At 43.8% G+C, this 17,825-nt stretch overlaps 2 protein-coding genes across 2 annotated transcripts in view; both read left to right on the forward strand.

Moving 5' to 3' along the window:
* The window catches only part of ZNF844 (zinc finger protein 844), a 149,184-nt gene extending 141,615 nt beyond the window's left edge, over positions 1 to 7,569 (forward strand). The window contains 3 exon segments of the mRNA XM_032169787.2: positions 6,557 to 6,683; positions 6,885 to 6,945; positions 7,505 to 7,569. The gene's annotated coding sequence lies outside the window, so the exon portion shown is untranslated.
* Positions 1 to 17,825, forward strand: part of LOC116478506 (zinc finger protein 136) — a 370,760-nt gene that overhangs the window by 259,493 nt on the left and 93,442 nt on the right. The window lies entirely within an intron of this gene.

Below are 17,825 nucleotides of genomic sequence, written 5' to 3' on the forward strand. Positions count from 1 at the left end.
GGAATTAAAGTCACCACACACACCAAAATATAGAGGTGTGAAGTGGGAAATCGGGGTCTCACAGCCTTCAGAGCTGAGATCCCCAATCAGAGATTTACCCACGTATTTATTAACAGCAAACCAGTCATTAGCATTGTTTCTATAGATATTAAATTAACTAAAAGTATCCCTTATGGGAAACAAAGGGATGGGCCCAATTAAAGGAATAGGTTGGGCTAGTTAACTGCAGCAGGAACGTGTCCTTAAGGCACAGGTTGCTCATGCTATTGTTTGTGGCTTAAGAATGCCTTTAAGTGGTTTTCCGCCCTAGGCGGGCCAGATGTTCCTTGCCCTCATTCCAGTAAACCCACAACCTTACAGCATGGGCGTTAGGGCCATTATGAACATGTTACAGTGCTGCAGAGATTTTGTTTATGGCCAGTTTTGGGGCCAGTTTATGGCCAGATTTTGGGGGGCCTGCTCCCAACATAAAGTATATTGATTTTTTTTATTATGGCTAGTGTATATTTAAGAATGTTAGTATAGGTTTTGAATAAATTTTGTTTTTAAGAGAAGTTATAATTTAATTAGATGGGGAGGAAAGTCTTTGAAGAGGAACCTCTACTTTACTTTTTACAAAGCGATTCTCCTGCTCAGTCTTCCCAGTAGCTGGGATTACAGGCATGTGCCACCACACCTGGCTAATTTTGTATTTTTAGTAGAGACAGGGTTTCTCCATGTTGTTCAGGGTGGTCTCAAACTCCTTACTTCAGATGATCTGCCCGTCTCAGCCTCCCAAAGTGCTGGGATTACAGGCGTGAGCCACCATGCCCAGCCTGTAGTGGTTCTTTAATGAGCAGCTTTATTGCTTTGGCAGAAGGTTGGAATAATCCATATGAGCCTATGATGTTAGGTCCCTTACAGAGTTGTATGTAACCTAAACTATTCATTCAACAAATGTTAAGATTGCTATAGTGAGAATGGTGGGAATAAGTAGGAGAAGGTTAATTATAAACTTATTGTTAAGAAGGATTAGTTTACTTTGACTAGTACGTCTTAGTCAAAATCGTTTTGAGGTTATATTTTGCTCTGAGGTCACATCAACTAAAATTTTTAGTTCATTGGATACAATGTTAATACCTGTTAAGTTAGGTTAATTATTGGATATATGGACTAATTAAGTTCCGTAGAGTCTTCTCATCGTATTTAAGTATTTCTGCCTCTTCACAGATAGGTCGATTGTACTCATTAAAAGTAAGAGACAGCTAAACCCTCATGTGACCAGTCTTGCAAGTCTCTGTTTCGGGAACAAATGTTTATGGAGAAAATAATTAGTTTATAGGTTTGCTTAGTTATATTGAGTTGTTATACATATTTTATTTATTTATTTATTTGAGATGAAGTTTCACTCTTGTTGCCCATGCTGGACTGCAGTGGCACCATCTTTGCTCACAGCAAACCTCTGCCTCCTGGGTTCAAGCAGTTCTCCTGCCTCAGCCTCCCAAGTAGCTGGGATTACAGGCATGCGGCACCACGCCCAGCTAATTATGTATTTTTACTAAAGATGGGGTTTCACCATGTTGGTCAGGCTGGTCTCGAACCCTTGACCTCAGGTGATCCACTTGCCTCGGCCTCCCAAAGTGCTGGGATTACAGGCGTGAGACACTGTGCCCAGCCTTTATACATATTTTATAGTAGGTTGTAGAAGTTCCCTTGTATTCCTGATTATTTCTATTTTGAAGGAGTGTTGAGGTTTGTCACTTTTTTTTTTGCATGTGTTTAGATTGTGGTTTTTGATGTTGATTCTGTAACTATTGTGTATTGCATAAGTTGATTTTTGAAATGTAAGCAATGTTGCTTCCGTGAATTAAATCCCACTTTGTCATGGGGTACAGATGTTGTCATATATGGGTGGATTCTCTTTGCAATTATATTGCTGCGGCTTTGTGTGTTAACATTTAAAGAGATATTCATGTATAGTATTATAGTCTAGCATTATAATATGCATATATATACACATTTCTATACGTGCACACATAAAGTATATATAGTATATAATTATAGATAACTGGTAAATATTATAACTTGTAATGTGGTATATAGCTGTTATATATAAATGGCATTATAGTAAACAACTTAATGTAATATGACATTATAGTATACAAATTTATATAGTTTTAGTCTCCAGTGTATAGTGGGTTTCATTTCTATGTCAGCCTGCAGAATTATTCAAATACCCCTTTCTCATCCTCCCACGGGAACAAAGGATAATCTTACCCTCTTGGTGCTACAGTGTGCCATTCAAAAATATTCATGATCATGGATTTAGGAGAGATTCTATGTTGTGACAATACAAGCACTAGGAACAAAGAAAAAGTATGTAATTGAGACTGCATTGAAATTTTAAACTTTTTTGTGTTTCAAAGGACATCACACTAGCAAGACTTTGAAAAGCATATGACCATGCCAGCCTGAATGCACCTGATCTTTTTTGATCTCAGTTCCTACCAGGATTGGGTCTGGTTATTACTTGTATGAGAGTAATACTGGGAATACTGTGTGCTGTACACTTTAAAAAAAGAAAAGGGGCCGAGTGCAGTGGCTTGTACCTGTAATCCCAGCACTCTGGGAGGCTGAGGCTGGAGCTCAGGAGTTCAAGACTGGCCTCAAGAACACGGTAAACCCCATGTCTACCAAAAATACGAAAAATTACCTGGGGGTAGTGGTGCACGCCTTTGGTCCCAGCTACTCATGAGGCTGAGGTAGGATCATTTGAGCCTGGAAAGTGGAAGTTGCAGTGAGCTGAGCTGATGCCACTACACCCCTCCCCAGGCGACAGAGTGAGACTCTGTCTCAAAACAAGGAAGAGAAATTTGATGAATTATCATGGGTTGAGGAAATGGAACTTGATTGAATATCAAGTTTTGGGGGGATTCTCCCTGAACTCCCTTAGAAGGATTTTTGATGTAACTGGGCTCTGCAGAAGGACAAAACGGGTCAAGAAGAGGGCCTAAGCAGCCTGACTCACGTTTGGTCAAGGAAGGAATAAGTCTGTAAGACTCCCGCAGCTGGCTCTTTTTAGGAATGACAATCCCTAAATATTTGGTTCCCTCGCTATATTCCAAAATACCCGCTTTCCCTCTCTAAAGGACATCTTCAATTATGGATCCACCCTGACATATTTGAAAGAGCTGCAGTATTTTAATTGTTTTTTATTTTCCCACAGAGCCATATATGACTCTATTTAAAATTTTACTATGTTGGCCGGGTCCATTGGCTCACGCCTGTAATTCCAGCATTTTGGGAGGCCGAGGCAGGTGGATCATGAGGTCAGGAGATCGAGACCATCCTGACTAACATGGTGAAACCCCATCACTACTAAAAATACAAAAAAAATTAGCTGGGCATGGTGGCAGGTGCCTGTAGTCCCAGCTACTTGTGAGGCTGAGGCAGGAGAATGGGTGTGAACTTGGGAGGCGGCGCTTGCAGTGAGCTGAGATCGTGCCATTGCACTCCAGCCTGGGCAACAAGAGCGAAACTCCATTTCAATAAAACAAAACAAAAAAACCCACAAAAATTAGCCGGACATAGTGGTGGGCACCTATAATCCCAGCTACTCGGGAGGCTGAGGCAGGAGAATTGCTTGAACCCAGGAGGCGGAGGTTGCAGTGAGCCAAGATTGTGCCATTGCACTCCAGCCTGGGTGACAGAGCAAGACTGACTCAAAAAAAAAAAAAAAAAAAAAAATAAGTACACCTAATAATTCCTGATGTTAAGCACCTTTTTATGTGCGTTGTGGTTATTTGGATTTATCTTGGAGAAATGTTATTGGAATACATTGCTTATCTTTTTTTTTTGAGACAGAGTCTTGCTCTCTTGCCTCGGCTGGAGCACAATGGCATGATCTTGGCTCACTGCAACCTCTGCCTCCCAAGAGGCTGGGATTATGGGTGTCTACCACCACCCCCAGCTAATTTTTGTATTTTTAGTGTAGACGAGGTTTCACCATGTTGCCAGGCTGGTCTCAAACTACTGACCTCAAGTGATCTGCCCCCCTCGGCCTCCCAAAGAGCTGGGATTAAGCTGTGAGCCACTGCACCTGGCCCATTGCCCATGTTTTGACAAAGTAGTTTTATATTTGGGACAGTAATTTATTTATTATTTTTTTGAAACGGAGTCTCACTCTGTTGCCAGGCTAGAGTGCAGTGGCCCGATCTCGGCTCACTGCAACCTCCACCTCCCAGGTTTAAGCAATTATCCTGCCTCAGCCTCCCGAGTAGCTGGAACTACGGGTGTGTGCCACCACGCCCAGCTAATTTTTTGTATTTTTAGTAGAGACAGGGTTTCACTGTGTTAACCTGGCTGGTCTCCATCTCCTGACCTCGTGATCCACCTGCCTCGGCCTGCCAAAGTGAATTTATTATTTTTAATTACTATAAAATAAAATTACATTTTATTAGCTTAAGCAATTTTAAGGGTACAGTTTACTTAGACAACTCTGTGTAACTTATCTAAGATGAATTATAATCTGTTTTTTTTGTGACTACCGTTGTGTAATTTCTATAGCATCGTGAATTTTCATGTATGAAGCATGGGACAGGGTGTTATTTTCTAAGATTAAATAATATTTCATTGTATGTAGATGCCTACCACATTTTTGTTATGCATACAACCATCAGTGGACATGTGGATGGATCCAGCTCTTGGCTATTGTTAACAGTGGTTTTCAAATATGTCTCCATGATCTGGTTTTCTATTTTTTTTTTTAAATTCAGTATAAACAGACCTACAAGTCAGCCATTGGAAGATATGGTAATTTTGTTTGTTTGTTTGTTTTTTTTTGAGACTGAGTCTCACTCTGTCACCCAGGCTGGATGGAGTGCAGTGGCGCAATCTTGGCTCACTGCAACTTCCGCCTCCCAGATTCTAGCAATTCTCCTGCCTCAGCCTCCCAAGTAGCTGGGATTACAGATGTGTGCCACCACGCCCAGCTAATTTTTGTACTTTTAGTAGAGACAGGGTTTTGCCATTTTTGCCAGGCTGGTCCCAAACCCCAGACCTCAGGTGATCTGCCCTCCTTGGCCTCCCAAAGTGCTGGGATTACAGACATGAGCCACTGTTCCTGGCCATAATTTTGTTATTTTTAAAGGCACGATCATACTATTTTCCAGAAGGGCTGAGCCATTTATAATCCTTGGGACAGAGCACATGGGTTGCCTTTTCCCTCTGTGAGTGGTGTCCTCTCATAAACAAAAGTTTGTTTTGTTTTTGTTTTCAGACAGTCTCGCTCTGTCTCCATGCTAGAGTACAGTGGCACGATCTCAGCTCACTGCAACCTCCACCTCCTGGGTTCAAGTGATTCTCGTGCCTCAGCCTCCCAAGTAGCTGGTGTTACAGGTACGTTCCACCACACCCAGCTAATTTTCTTATTTTTAGTAGAGGGGTTTCACCATGTTGCCCAGGCTGGTCTCAAACTCCTGGCTTCAAGTGATTTGCTCACCTCAGCCAGTGATAGTGCTGGTATTACAGGCATGAACCACCACGCCTGTTCACACAAACGTTTTTATGTTTCATAAATATTTGCCTTTTTGTCACGATTTGGCACCCTGGGGTTTTTACCTCTCAATCTTGTTGACATTCAGCTTTGAGCAATTCAGTTACAATTTAGGCTTTACTACCCAAGCAGAGATTCCCAGAATCGTTTCTTCTCATGAGTTTGGGTTTTTTGTTTTTGTTTTTGTTTTTTTTAATTATTTATAACTGTCTTATTAGTTAGATTGATGGGCCCCTCGCAAAATCCAGTTTTTTGTTTGTTTCTGTCGCTGGTATTTAGAATGAAATCTACTTTCTAGATATCATCAAAGTTTAAACTTGGGAACAGACATTTTCAAGGATACCCAGCCTCAAGACTCCTCATGTTAACTTTTTTCTGCATGCGAATTCACAGGACTTTGTTACAGCAGCTACTACAGATCCACACTACAAACAGACATTGGGGCAGCCGAGACAGCACATCTTTTTTTTTTTTTTTTTTTGAGACGGAGTCTCGCTCTATCACCCAGGCTAGAGTGCAGTGGCGCGATCTCGGCTCACTGCAAGCTCCGCCGCCCGGGTTCACGCCATTCTCCTGCCTCAGCCTACCGAGTAGCTGGGACTACAGGCGCCCGCCAACATGCCTGGCTAATTTTTTGTATTTTTTTAGTAGAGACGGGGTTTCACCGTGTTAGCCAGGATGGTCTTGATCTCCTGACCTCGTGATCTGCCCGCCTCGGCCTCCCAAAGTGCTGGGATTACAGGCTTGAGCCACCGTGCCCGGCCGACAGCACATCTTTCTATGTGGATTCACCAGAAACTCATACATTTTCCTATTCTGCTGTTGCTTTACCCCATGGTTAAACTGTCGCATCAGAATTGCTTTATGGAAGAAAGTGAGTATAGGCAGAGAGTAAGAGGTCTGATGACCAAGTCATGAAATCTTTGGAGTCCACAGCATCATGAGAACTTCTTAGGAATAGGGTATAGATGCCCGGTGCTATCAGTCTCACCCATCCTTCTCTACACATATGGGATGTTTTAGGACTCCGTGGCCTTTGAGGATGTGGCTGTGAACTTCACCCCAGAAGAGTGGGCTTTGCTGGATCCTTCCGAAAAGAATCTCTACCGAGAAGTGATGCAAGAAACCTTGAGGAACCTGGCCTCTATAGGTAAGGGTGACAACATTACTCCCTCAGTGAATTAGAGAGGTGTTTCTCATTCATCAGTGCTGTTGAGTAATTTGGAATATGGACAGGCAATACTTTGATGAATAAATGAGGCATGGTTGTAGTGTATCATGAACATAGAATCAAATAATTATTTCAAATTTTATACTAATTCAGGCCTGTGTATCTGTGCCTGTATTTTAGGGAACATATGGAAAGACCAGAACATTGAAAATGAGTACAAAAATCCCAGGAGCAACCTAAGGTAATCTGCACTCACAAGACAAAGCAGTGTCTCTAGAAAATTTTAGAATGGGAGGAAATGTTAAAAAGAAGGAAACAAACAAAAAAACTGAGTTCCATTGTATTTATTCATAGAATATTTTCTCTAAAAACCTGCATTTATTTGTGACATAGGCTGGACACCATGGCTTATGCCTATAATCAGCCCTTTGGGAGGTTCAGACCAGAGGATTACATGAGCCCAGGAATCTGAGGCTGCACTGAGCCATGATGACATCATTAGACTGTAGCCTGGGCAACGGGGCAAGATTCTCACTCAGAAACAAAATTAAAAGACAAAGAGTTTTTGTATGTGTACAGTAGTTTACATGGAAATAGTATTAAGCCCCATATCAATATTTTTTGATAATAGATATGGCTGGGCCATCTTGTAGACCATGTGGTCCATTCATGTTCAAACAATTCAGACAGAGTAGAAAGCCTACACTTTGCTGGATAATGTTAAAAATGCAAGTGTAAGACTTGTGAATGAATATAATATCACTGATAAACCCATTAAATGTGCTTTTCATTTTTCACAGAGGTCTTATGGAAGAGAGACTCTTTGAAAATGAAGGTCATCAGCATGGAGAAATTTTGACCCAGGTTCTGGTTGACATGCTGAAGAAGAAAACTGGAGTAGAATCATGTGAAAGGAATGTGTGTGAGGTCAGCATGGGTCATTTATCCCTTAATAAGCACACCAGAGCTGACACTGGACACAAGCCATATGAGTATCAGGAATATGGACAGAAGCCATATAAATGTACATACTGTAAGAAAGCCTTCAGCTGTCTCCCCTACTTTCGCAGACATGTAGTTGCACACACTGGAGAAAAACCCTATGAATGTAAGGATTCTGGGAAGGCCTTTAGTTTTTCCATTTCTTTTCATAGACATAAAAGAGCTCACTCTGGAGGGAACCCCTATGAATGTAAACAATCTGGAAAACCCTTTGGATGCGCCTCAGAACTTCAAATGCATGCAAGGACTCACAGCGTAGAGAAACCTTACAAATGTAAGAAATGTGAAAAAGCATTTAATAACTTATCTTCCTTTCAAATACATGAAGGAATGCACAGAGGAGGGAAGTATGCCTGTAAGCGTTCTGGGAAGACATACCGTTTTTCTGGTTTCTATCATAGACATAAAATGCCTCACGCTGGCAGGAAGTTTTATGGATGTAAGAAATGTGGGAAGGCCTTTATTAGTTTCTGTGCCTTTCGATACCATCAGAGGACTCACACTAAAGAGAAACCCTATGCGTGTAAACAATGTGGGAAAGCCTATATTTCTTACACTTCTTTTCGATATCATCAGTTGACTCACACTGGAGCGAAACGCTGTGAGTGTAAGCAGCATGGCAAAGGCTTCAATTTGCCCAATTCCATTCAATATCATGAAATGACTCACACTGGAGAGAAACCCTATGAATGTAAGCAATGTGGGAAAGCTTTCAGATGTGCCTCAAGCCTCCAAATACATGGAAGGACTCACACTGGGGAGAAAGTGTATGAATGTAAACAGTGTGGTAAAGTCTATCATTATTGGAGCGGCCTTCGGGTACCTGAACTAACTCATATTGGAAAAAAGCCTTATGAATGTAAGGAATGTGGGAAATCATACTATAGTTCTGGTTCCTTTCTAAATCATAAAAGGATCCACACTAGGGAGAAGCCTTATAAATGCAAGGAATGTGGGAAAGCATTTGGTAATCCCATATCCTTTCAAAAACATGAAGGGAGTCACAGAAAAGGGAAGCCTTATGAATGTAAGGAATGTGGGAAGGTATTCAATTTTTCCAGTTCCCTTCGGAGACATAAAAGGACACACACTGAAAAACTCTATGAATGTAAACAACGTGGGAAAGGATTTTTTCGTAGAAGCTGTCTTAGACACATGAAGATACACGCTGGAGAGATACTTCATAAACGTAAGATACATGGAAAAGTCTTTCATTCTCCTAGTTCATTTCAAACACGTGAAATATCTCACACTAGAGAAAAATGCTATAAATGCAAGCAATGTGGAAAACCCTTCATTTATTTCAATGCCTTTCAACGTTATCAAAGGAGCCACACTGGAGAGAACCCCTATGAGTGTAAGCAATGTGGGAAAGCCTATATTTCTTCCACTGCTTTTCAATATCATGAATTGAGTCACACTGGAGCAAAACGCTATAAGTGTAAGCAATGTGGCAAAGGCTTCAATTTGCCCAGTTCCATTCGATATCATGAAATGACTCACACTGGAGAGAAACCCTATGAATGTAAGCAATGTGGGAGAGCTTTCAGATCTGCCTCACACCTACGAACACATGGAAGGACTCACACTGGGGAGAAACCCTATGAATGTAAACAGTATGATAAAGTCTATCGTTACTGGAGTGGCCTTCGAATACATGAACTAACTCATATTGGAAAAAAGCCTTATGAATTTAAGGACCATGGGAAATCATTCTATAGTTCCAATTTCTTTCTAAATCATAAAAGGGTCCACACTAGAGTGAAGACATATGAATGCAAGGAATGTGGGAAAGCATTTGATAATCCTACATCCTTTCAAAAACATGAAGGGAGTCACAGAAAAGGGAAGCCTTATGAATGTAAGGAATGTGGGAAGGCATTTGGTTTTTCCAGTTCCCTTCAGAGACATGAAAGGACACATATAGGTGAAAAATGCTACGAACATAAACAATGTGGGAAAGGATTTTCTCATCTTAGAAGCTTTTCCAGACACATGAATACTGGAGAGAGATCCCATAAATGTAAGATATGTGGGAAAGTCTTTCATTCTCCCAGTTCATTTCAAACACATGAAAAATCTCACACTAGAGAGAAATGCTATAAATGCAAGCAATGTGGGAAAGCCTTCATTTATTTCAATGCCTTTCAACATCATCAAAGGAGTCACACTGGAAAGAAGCCCCATGAGTGTAAGCAATGTGGGAAAGCCTATATTTCTCCCACTTCTTTTTGATATCGTCAATTGAGTCACACTGGAGCGAAACGCTATGAGTGTAAGCAATGTGGCAAAGGCTTTAATTTGCCCAGTTCCATTCGATATCATGAAATGACTCACACTGGAGAGAAACCCTATGAGTGTAAGCAATGTAGGAAAGCTTTCAGATGTGCCTCAAGCCTCTGAATACATGGAAGGACTCACCCTGGGGAGAAACCCTATGAATGTAAACAGTGTGGTAAAGTCTATGGTTATTGGAGTGGCCTTCGAATACATGAACTAACTCATATTGGAAAAAAGCCTTATGAATGTAAGGAATGTGGGAAATCATTCTATAGTTCCGGTTCCTTTCTAAATCATAAAAAGAAACTACACTAGGGAGAAGCCTTATGAATGCAAGGAATGTGGGAAGGTATTCAGTTTTTCTCTTTCCCTTCGTGGACATGAAAGGACACACACTGGCGAAAAGCCCTATGAATAAACAATGTGGGAAAGGATTTTTCATATCTTCCATGGAGCTTTGAATGCATAAAAAGACACACTACAGAGAAACGCTAAATGTTAGGAGTGTATAAAAGCATTTAGTAATTTCTCTTCCTTGCTTATACATGGAAGGATGCACACTGGAGAGAAGCCATATGAACGTAAGAATTGTGGGAAAGCCTTCACATCTGCCAAGAGCCTTCAAAATCATGGAAGGACACACACCGGAGAGAAACCATGTGAATGCAAGCAATGTGGCAAAGCTTTCATTTGTTCCAGTTCCTGTCAGAGACATGAAGAGACACATTCGGTTAATATGCATTCAGTTATCCCAATTCCTTTGAAACACAGAAAAAGAGTAGGGAAAGGACCTCTGAGATAATTGATTTCTGAGTTGAGAAGAGCTACTTGTGAATGGACAATTAAATCTAGATGTATTTAGATCTGATACAGTTCATCTATAGCCAATCTTTTTTTAAAATTTTTTTATCTTTTAGACGGAGTGTTGCTCTGTCGCCCAGACTGGAGTGCAGTGGCACAATCTTAGCTCACTGCAACCTCTGCCTCCTGGGTTTAAGCAATTCTGCCTCAGCCTCCCAAGTAGCTGGGATTATAGGCAACCACCATCATGCCCGGCTAATTTTAGAGATGGAGTTTCACCATGTTGGCCAGGCTGGTCTCAAACTCCTGACCTCAAGTGGTCCACCCACCTCGGCCTCCCAAAGTGCTGGGATTACAGGCGTGAGCCACTGCGCCCTGCCACCTATAGCCAATCTTAATGAGATTTCATAGGCACAGACAAGGAAGGTATCAGTCACATATTAGAGGCACCACACAGGGAGAGCAGTGTGTGGCCACCTGCTTCAGCCCATTTTTTCTGATTCTCTTGCTTGCAAATTAATAGTAGTCTCCAAATCACTTGATTTTCTTTTTCTCAGAGTTGTAGTTCTCCAGAGATGTTGCCAGACGATTCACATTAAAGGTAAATTTCCAGTTGGCTTTTTTATTTCAGATATTAGTAAATGATTACCAGAGAACTAATTCAAATTGTCATGGTTGGAAATACTCTGATGCTGAACTCCCTAATCTGTAGAGTGAGTTAAGGTCTATACTCTTTTGCAATTGTTGTTCTAGTGGCAGTGACCCTGTTCATGATTCAGCCTGACATTTACTATGCTGCCCTGAAAACCAACTAGATGGGAGCTTGTTTCTCTCCTGCATTTTGTAGTGAGTGGTGTCACCCAGGACTTTCATGTGAGAAAAAGCACCTTGCTCTTAATCCGGGAATTTTGAGTGTTTTTTGTAATGCCTCAGTTTATTCTTTTTTTTTTTTTTTTTTTTTGATGCGGAGTCTCGCTGTGTCACCCAGGCTGTAGTGCAGTGGCGCAGTCTCAGCTCACTGCAAACTCTGCCTCCCGGGTTCACACCATTCTCCTGCCTCAGCCTCCAGAGTAGCTGGGACTACAGGCACCTGCCACCATGCCCAGCTAATTTTTTTGTATTTTTAGTAGAGACGGGGTTTCACCGTGTTAGCCAGGATGGTCTTGATCTCCTGACCTTGTGATCCACCCTCCTCGGCCTCCCAAAGTGCTGGGATCACAGGTGTGAGCCACCGTGCCCGGCCAGTTTATTCTTATTTATGGTTGATTATATGTGATTAAGAACACTTGCTATTTATGTCTGTTCCCATAAATCAGCACTCACTTTATTTGCAAAGCACCAAATCTTATGTAAGAGGTGTAGTAATTGGGAATGTGAACCTCAGTTACATTCTTTCTCTTTATTTACATGTCTCCCTCTCTATAGGCCTCTTTTTTCTCCCCCTCCCCCCCTTTTGAGATGGAGTCTCTGTCGCCAGGCTGGAGTGCAGTGGCACAATCTCAGCTCACTGTAACCTCCGACTGCCTGGTTCAAGCAATTCTCCTGCCTCAGCCTCCTGAGTAGCTGGGATTACAGGCATGCACTACCACGCCCAGCTAATTTTTGTATTTTTAGTAGAGACAAGGTTTCACCATGTTGGCCAGGAGGGTCTCGATCTCCTGACCTCGTGATCTGCCCACCTTGGCCTCCCAAAGTGCTGGGATTACAGGTGTGAACCACTGTGCCGGCCTCTATAGGCTTCTTAAACCTTTTACTCAAGGCATATGTCAGACCCTGGTCAAAGTAGTACAAAAAAGATATATACAAAAATTGTATTAACTCCAAAAGGTGGAATGTAACTCTTTGAGAACTACTCCAATAAGTAAACTCAGGTATTATACACATATAGGAAGGAGAACTTGCCACTGGTGAATTGTTCGTAGCTTTCACTCTCCTCATGGGTATTCATTTTTAAAGAAAGTCTCCCTCTGTTACCCAGGTTGGAGTGCAGTGGTGCAATCATAGCTCACTGTAGCCTTGAACTCTTGGGCTCCTCCAGCCTCAGCCTTCTGAAGTAGCTGGGACCACAGGTGCTTGCTACCACACTTGGCTAATTTTTGTATTATTGGTAGAGATGAGGTTTTGCCATGTGGCCCAGGCTGGCCTTGAACTCCTGTGCTCAAGCAGTCTTCCTGTCACGGCCTCCCAAAGTGCTGGATTATAGGTGTGAGGCATTGTGCCTGGCTCTGCCTCAGCCTCTTCAGTAGTTGGAAGTATAGGCACAGGCCACCTCGGCTAGCTAGCTTTTAAAATTATTTAAAAATTTGTCTTTTAATAGCTTTTGTAGACAGTCTTACTCTGTCACGCAGGCTGGTGTGCAGTGGGGGGATCATGGCTCACTGCAGCCTCGACCTCCCTGGGCTCAGGTGATCTTCCTATCTCAGTCTCCCAAGTGGCTGGGACTACAGGCATGTGACACCACACCCAGATAATGTTTGTATTTTTTGTAGAGACAGGGTTTTGCCTTGTTGTTCATTCTGGTCTCAAACTCTGGGTTGCTAACAATCCTCCCACCTTGGCATCCTTCAGTGCTGGGATTACAGGCTTGAGCTATGGCACTTGGCCTCCCAGGTAGTTGTTGAAAGGCCTAGCCTGAGGCCAGGCGTGGTGGCTCACGCCTGTAATCCCAGCGCTTTGAGAGGCCGAGGCAGGCAGTTCACCTGAGGTCGAGTTCGAGACCAGCCTCAACATGGAGAAACCCCATCTCTACTAAAAATACAAAATTAGCCGGGAGTGGTGGTGCATGCCTGTAATCCCAGCTACTTGGGAGGCTGAGGTAGGAGAATTGCTTGAACCTGGGAGGCAGAGGTTGCAGTGAGCCGAGGTTGTGCCATTGCACTCTAGCCTGGGCAACAACAGCAAAACTCCGTCTCAAAAATAAAAAAAAAAGAAAGGCCTGGCCTGCCAACGATTCGAATGGCCTCTTCCCCCACCCATCCACGGTCCCTCTCTTCGGGTACCACTGCGAATTTGCTTGGGGTAACAGAGGCTGAGGCCAGTATGGAGGCTGCAGAGGGAGGGAAATGGAGCTCCCATGGGTGCTTCCTGGGTGGCCCAACCTACTCTGCATGTGGCCTCCAGCTGCTCAGAGCAGCTCCAGAAGGAGTGTGGATTCTGATAAGCCCCAGAGCCCTGGAAAGCAGTAGGCTATGTGCAGATGCCGTTGGCAGGATGCTGTCCCTTCTGTGGTTGGACCTCTGGAGCCTGGGGCCATATTCGGGAACAGTGTTTTGGTTCTGACATGCATAGAGTCCCTGGGGTCAGATGGCGATCTGTATATATGAAGAAAATCTGTGAAGGTCAGGTTCAGAGACAGAATTGTTTGGGACCTCACCTGCAGAAACCGTTTATGAAGTTGACTAGCTCAGAAGCTTAGACTGTCACGTGGTAAGAGATTCCTGCTGGTGGATGTGAAGGTCTGGAAGGAGGGAGCGTTTCCACACTGTGAGGAGGGGATGGGGGTTATAAGAGAAAGCCTTGGCCATGTCTCATCCTCAGTTGCCGCCCCCTGAAGGACACCTGCCTCTCCCTCCTGGTCCAATCATACCTGGCCTGGTCTTGGTTCCCCTCTGAGGTTCGACTCTGAGGTGACGAGATTGCTCTGCTGGACACTGGGTCTGTAATTCCTAGTACACACTTGTAACCCCAATGGAGAAGAAAGGAGCAGGAACAGCCCTTTGAGTGAGGAAAAAGATAGTGCCCTGTCTAAAAATCGGGAGCAAATTTCACTAAAATGGAAATATCCAATGACCAAGTTGTAGGGAGGGAGCTGGCTCTTAGACGGTGGCTAGAACCCCTCACTCCCGCTCCGCAGGTCCAGGTACCCAGGGCTTCTACTGTCACTCCGGGATGAGGGGATGGGGGCCTGGACCTCTGTCCAATCAGGAGTGCTGGGGCGGGGCCCTGCCAACTGTCCATCCTGTGAAGGTGGGGACGCATTCCCGCTCTCACCTTGGTGACCGTGCCCACTGAGGTTGAGATCCAGTCTTTCCCGCTGTGAAAGGGACCAGGTCCCTACGCCACAACTGCTGTCGCGCTGTCGCTCTGTCGCCTGCACTGTGACCTGCACTAGTCACGGGAGCCCTAGAGGGGTAAGCCAGGACGCCTGGAAATGGTGAGTGTTTGGGGCCAGCTACCCGAAACCCGGCAGGGGCTGGTTGGAAACGGCCAGAACCGGCTGTGATGGGACCCCAGGCCCCCTGTAGGCGACTTCGGGGTTTGGGACCCGAGTTCTGGCACATTTTGGCCCTCAGTCTCCTCGGCCTCAAGGTGGGGTTGGGCCAGCAGCCGGGACCCTGGGCATCCTGTCCCGTCCCTGCCAGGTGACTGCGGTCCCGGAGTCCTCTGGGCAGCTCCGCGCCCGCAACCTCGCGTCTTCCCAGATTGTGCGGGGGCCACACATGACATAAGGAGAGCCCTGCCTTGGGTGTAGGGTTCGTGTGGGAGGAGCTGCTGTCCCTGGGGCCCCCAGTACGTTTTTTTCCTGTTAAACTCGGCTGGGCGCGGTGGCTCACGCCTGTAATCCCAGCACTTTGGGAAGCCGAGGTGGGCGGATCACGAGGTCCGGAGATCAAGACCATCCTGGCTAACATGGTGAAACCCCGACTCTACTAAAAATACAAAAAATTAGCCGGGTGTGGTGGCGAGCGCCTATACTCCCAGCTACTCGGGAGGCTGAAGCAGGAGAATGGCGTGAACCCGGGAGGCGGAACTTGCAGTGAGCCGAGATCACACCACTGCACTCCAGCCTGGGCGACACAGCCAGACTCCGTCTCAAAAAAAAAAAAAAAAAAATGGGGAGCTTCTGGGTTGCTGAACACATGGCGAGGCTGGGATGGTGGGACACCCAGAGAGAGCAGGGAGGCTTTGTATCCCCCCACTCCACCTCTTGCTCTATCATCCTCATCTGGCTGTTCAGCTATATCCTTTGTAATGTCCTTTATAATATATAGGTAAACAAAAAATTAAACTGAGGCACTGTTACAAATTGAACAGTTTGAGCATATGGTGATTTATGAATGAGAATTACCCAGTCGTGGTTTGTGGTTTGTTATCAGAAAAATTTAGAAGAATTGCATTTTAGTTGTGTTTCGCTTCCTTAGGTAGAACTTTAGTGCACTACAAACACTTTGGTCCAGTTGCTGCTTTTAATTTCTTCACACTGCCCATGGAGACTGGTTTCTCCCTGCATTTTCCGCATCTATGGGATGCAGGGTCTCAAATCCTCAACCCTGTGACCCCAGCCTAACTCCTGCAGTAATGTTAGGAAATTTTCAATTTCTTTCCCAAATCTCCAAACGTTAACTGTTTTTCTCCAATTCACAGTATTATCAACGATTTGTTCTTTATTGTAGAGTATATTTCTTCATCTTTTCTCTCACATCAATGCAGTATTTAATGGTTACCATTTTTTGACAGGGTCCATGCATGACAATTTAAAAATATTTGTGTTGTTTCTGAAGATTTCACATAAGAGGAAAGTAGAGAATAATCATGTTACACACCAGTGAAAAAACTCTATTTATTTATTTTGTGTGTGTGAGACGGAGTCTTGCTCTGTTGCTCAGGCTGGAGTGCAGTGGCGCAGTCTCGGCTCATTGCAACCTCTGCCTCCTGGGTTCAAGTGATTCTCTTGCCTCAGCCTCCCGAGTAGCTGGCATCCACCACCACGCCCAGCTAATTTTGGTATTTTTTAGTAGAGACAGGATTTCGCCATGTTAGCCAAGCTGGTCTTTTAACTCCTGATCTCAGGTGATCTGCCCACCTCGACCTCTCAAAGTGCTGGGATTACAGGGGTGAACAACTGCACCCAGCCCACTGATGTATTTCAAACAGGTTACCTTATGGTGATATTCTGTCTTTGTTTAAGGATATATGACATCTTTCCATTTATTACCCTTTACTTTGATGTCTTTCAGTGTATACTTTTTGCACAATAATTATTTTATATCCTTCCTGAGAATTTTAGGGACTTCAAGAAAGTTAATTGTGGTTGCAGTGGCTCATGCCTATAATTCCAGCACTTTGGGAGGCCAAGGCAGGCAATTCACTTGGGGGCAGGAGTTTGAGACCACTCTGGGCAACATGGCAAAATGTTGTCTTTACTAAAAATATTAACATAAAAATTAGCAGCCAGGTGCGGTGGCTCACGCCTGTAATCCTAGCACTTTTGGAGGCCAAGGCAGGCGGATTGCCTGAGCTCAGGAGTTCGAGACCAGCCTGGGCAACACAGTGAAACCCCGTCTCTACTAAGATACAAAAAATTAGCCAGGCGTGGCTGCGTGCGCCTGTAGTCTCAGCTACTCGGGAGGCTGAGGCAGGAGAATCACTTGAACCCAGGAGGCGGAAGTTGCAGTGAGCCGAGATCACGCCACTGCACTCCAGCCTGGGAGACAGAGGAAGACTACGTCTCAAAAAAAAAAAAAAAAAATTACATTCAACGAGTTGTTGCTGGTAATTCAACATGCACTGAGATTTATTTCTTTAGAGTTTGCATTGTAGAAACTGAAAATATTGCATATGCACCGAATACATAAAACAGTTCACAATGAACCAAAATACTGATGGAGCCAGTATTATAATTTCCTTATGTTTCTTCATAGTTTCACAACCTGTATGTGTGTGTATATGTGTCTGTGTGTGTGTGTGTGTGTGTGTGTATTTTTTTTAAATTTTTTGTATTTTTAGTAGAGATGGGGTTTCACCGTGTTAGCCAGGATGGTCTTGATCTCCTGACCTCATGATCCGCCCACCTCAGCCTCCCAAAGTGCTGGGATTACAGGCGTGAGCCACTGCACCCGGCCTTATTTTTTTATTTTTTAAAAAGTGTTTTATGGATGGGGGTTATCACTATTTTGTTCAGGGTTTTCTGGAATTCCTAGTCTCAAGCAATCGTCTTGTCTCTCCAAGATAGTTAGATTACAGGCATGATGCACCATGCCTGGCCACTAATTTCTTTTTTTTTTTTTTCTTTTTTTTTGAGATGGAGTCTCACTCTGT

Source organism: Hylobates moloch, unplaced genomic scaffold (assembly GCF_009828535.3).
Source record: "Hylobates moloch isolate HMO894 unplaced genomic scaffold, HMol_V3 SCAFFOLD_12, whole genome shotgun sequence".
Classification (NCBI taxonomy): domain Eukaryota; kingdom Metazoa; phylum Chordata; class Mammalia; order Primates; family Hylobatidae; genus Hylobates; species Hylobates moloch.